Here is a 3,965-nt window from a genome sequence, read left to right on the forward strand (position 1 = left end):
AGGCTCCAGGGAGACATAATTGCAGCCTTCCAGTACTTAAAGGGGACTTACAAGAACGACAGGGACAGCTTTTGTAGCAGGGCCTGTTGTAAGAGGACAAGGGGTAATGGTTCCAAACTATCGCAGGTAGATTTAAATTAGCTATAAGGAAGAAGTTTTCTGCAGTGAGGGTGGTGAAGCACTGGCACAGGTTGCCTGTTAGGGTGGTGGATGCCCCATCCCTGGAAACATTCCAGGTCAGGCTGGACGGGGCTTTGAGCAAACTGATCTAGTTGAAGATGTCTCTGTTCACTGCGGGGAGGGGTGGACTAGATGACCTTTAAAGGTCACTTCCAACCCAAACTATTCTACGATTCCATGATTTTCATCTCACAGTCCTTTCAGCATGTTCAGCCTGTGCTCTCATCTAACAACTACCTGCCATTTCAAAGAGCAGCACCTCTTAGGCACGGCAAGATCCTCCAAGGCCAACAACAGTTCTGCACAGCCAGTGCATCAGACAGAGAGATGCCTTGCTGGTGACTCCTGCAGGGTGTTGTGAAGAGGACAGAGGCACAAGAATTCAACATTATAAAGCCTGCACATACCAGGACCTTAAACATCAGTGCTGTTAGAGTTAAGACAGTCTGCCCTGACACTGTTTCAGGTGTGTGTGTGGGAGAGATGGGGAGAACACATCACATACTGCATTTTTTTTGCAAGAAAGGACAGACTTACGCAGCTGACCACCTCTGCCATGGCAAAAAAACTGGAGGAAAGTGCTTCCTTCCAAAGGAAAGTTTAATACTGTGCTTTCCCTAAATAGGGGTACATAAAGATTTACCCTCTCCTAGGTGGTCTCTTATAGCTGACTCCCTGCTCAGCATCCTATTTTCTGAGTCTCTGCTGCTTTTGATAATTCAAGAGAGAGCTGGAGAGGTACAGGCCCGTCCAAAGGGACATTTATCCCAGCTGTAAACACGTGTAAGGTAAACCAAATGTGTCACTATCCAGCTGTTGTATCTTTTTTGCTTTTGCAGTGGCTTGATGGGTTTGAGATGGCTGAAGCCTGACAACATGAGCCCACCATTCAGCATCCCAGCTTCACAGCCACTATTAGGAACCCAGACTTAGCTTACTGACAAGAACATGGATGCAGAAACACGGTTGAATTCTATGGGATTCAATCCTAAATACTGCTGAAGTCTCCTATCAGAACAGTTCAGTGTGCAGCAGGTAGGAGTAAAGAAAGCAAGGGCTAAAATGTGCCACATTTCTTGTACCAATGGATGAAATGAGCACACAAAGAAAATGTTCTTTAGCTTATGCAAATTTATTCAACTCTGCAATTATTTATTTACAAATAATGACTGATACCAACAGATGAGGTAAAAATATGAGGTATTGATATGAGTATAACATTTAAAAATGCAATTATCATAATGTATTCTCAATGGCAATGTAACAATACAAAATACTGTGGTGGCTGAACGGTTGACACGGCATAATGTGCATTTTAAAGACATTTTATTTCATTGTTCCATGGCTTAGAGATGCCAGAAGCACACGAGCTTCTGCAAGGGTAGGAGGAGAAACCCTCCTTGCTAACGGCAGCAGGTGGCACGGGGCCCCTTCCAGGTGAGCACCCATGTGTCAGACAGGGGAACCACTGTCCACGTTTCCTTTCACTTCCTTAAAAAATGACTTACTGCCAGGCAACTGCCGTTCCAAGGGCCAGACACTCTGCACCAGTTAATACTGAGGCCCAGCTGTATTAATTTATGCAGAGGACTGCAGCAGCAGTGCTGTGACTGCCCCTGGCTTGGGACACGGCCGGCAGTGGCTGCAGGCCTCAGGGGAGCACGTGCCGCTCTCTGGGGTCGGGGTCCCACTGCAACCAGGGGACTGGCCAAGCCTCTCAGCTCACAAGCCACAGCTTGTTCCTAGGAACGCTGGACCTGGGCCTGCAGCTGCCTGGGGACTGCCAGACCTCAACACGGCCAAGTAGGGGTGTCTTTTAAGACTTAGAAACATGCAATAGTTGCATATTACAACTATTGCTGGCCACAAACTCACAGCAGGAGCTCATGGGCACCCAACCACCCTGATCCTAACTATGAGTTGTACAATACAAGGTGGGTGAGACGTTTCATAGGGGCAGATGACAATGACTTTTTTTGGGGTCCTGCTTCTCCATGGGGACACCATGCTAGGTCATGCTGTCCCTGTCTACGCCAAGCTTCCACCAGCTCGCTTCCTCGGATTGCAGGGCTGTCACCCAGCAGCACAGCCCTTCCTCCTGTGCACAATGACAGGTGGGACTGTGCTCGAGCAGCTATCAAGGCCCACACATGGTCCACCCCACACCCCCATACCTGGGGCAGATCAAAGCACTGCCTTTGAAGGGACTTTCCATTTACTGAATCGGGGCACAAAACTGTAGCTTTGTGTAGGAAATGTATCCTGCTTAATTGCTCTCACACTAAATCTTAGTGGATTTTGTTGGAAGGACCAAGCTAAAACACTGGTTATGGATGACTCTCCTGGTTTATGCAGCAATAAATAAAGCCAAAGTGAACAAACGTGATTAATGACATGAACAGTATTAACAGGTTGGTAGATGTAATATCATTTTTGGTCTTAGGTTAGTTAAAAACAAAATACAGCCCTGCCTCAAAGGTAATGTCAACAAATTATTACTTTTAAAGCATTCTTCCATTAGCAAAATAATAGGTCCCTGAAAATGAAATTATATAATAGGCTTAAATGGCTCCTACTCCTCATAGTCGGGGGCTAATCCTGCTCCCACCAACGCCTACAGGGGCAGGATCATGCAGATCAGTGCAATATGATATGAAATGCTTGCTGTTAATAGAAAAGCAGTCTTTCCAGGCATTGTCTGCATTGAGTCCTTTAAATCTCCAAGAAGTGTTTAAAAGCTTAAAAAAGTTTAGTTGTTTGTATAGTAAGAATATTAAAAGGCATGGTATTCATCTGCATGTCTTTGTGTCCACTGGAGGTGCAAAACCTGCTTTGGAGTTTCTTAACAATTAGCTATGGAGAAGGAGAGAAAAACACACAAACACTTACTCAAAACCTAGACAAAATGCTAAAAAAACCTCCCCAAAACCAGATTTCCAGCTTAATAACTTACCACTCTGATTTCAGACACCTCAGTACACACAGCATCATCTTGCCCTCCCCAAGAAGGAGCAGTTACTTTGAACACTGCACATAGTGAGGTTCTCCAGCAGATACACCATTAATTAAGGCAACAGGTAAGTTTTCACCACCTTGTACTGACAGTCACAATTCTGCAGCTGAATATCAATGGCTTTCAAAATGTCTGTGTCTGTTACATTTCCATGTATTTTATTTGGTGGAACTGATTCACCCCTCATTACTTTTAACCGTAGAGTAACCTCGTTCTTCCTTAGTTCTTTCAATTCTTCCTATATCTGTTTCCAGGTACCTTCTCACACCACACACAAACATGACACATATCTGAGAACAGGCGTTTCTGTTACCACATGGCTTGTGCCTGGTCAGCCCTGTGATAATAGCAAATACAGTTTATGTAGCAGTGACACACTAAGAAACGAGTGACCGATTCGCTTGAAGTCCAGCTGATGCAAGTGATTTGCACTGAGTTATATACAAAATAATTAATTTATACATATACATATATATAGATATAAATATATACATACTGTACATGATTTATGTACAATTAAAATATGCTTCTTAGAAGCCTTTAAATACCAGCGTTACATAACACACAAGTAATGGCAATAGTCTAATTTTAAAGTAACAATGATAAAAGCTCTCTGAAGAAATCTTTACTTCAATAATGGCAGAAGGGGTGTGGTGAGGGGAGGTGAAGTCTCTAGAATGAAAGAATTTTCTATAAAATTCCTGTTTCAGCTTTGTACAGACCCAGGTCTGGTCAGATTTCTGCAGCTTAAGTAAGATTGTTACTTTCAGCA

The sequence above is a fragment of the Merops nubicus genome, unplaced genomic scaffold (genome assembly GCF_000691845.1).
Source record: "Merops nubicus isolate BGI_N331 unplaced genomic scaffold, ASM69184v1 scaffold6939, whole genome shotgun sequence".
In the NCBI taxonomy this organism is placed as follows: Eukaryota; Metazoa; Chordata; class Aves; order Coraciiformes; family Meropidae; genus Merops; species Merops nubicus.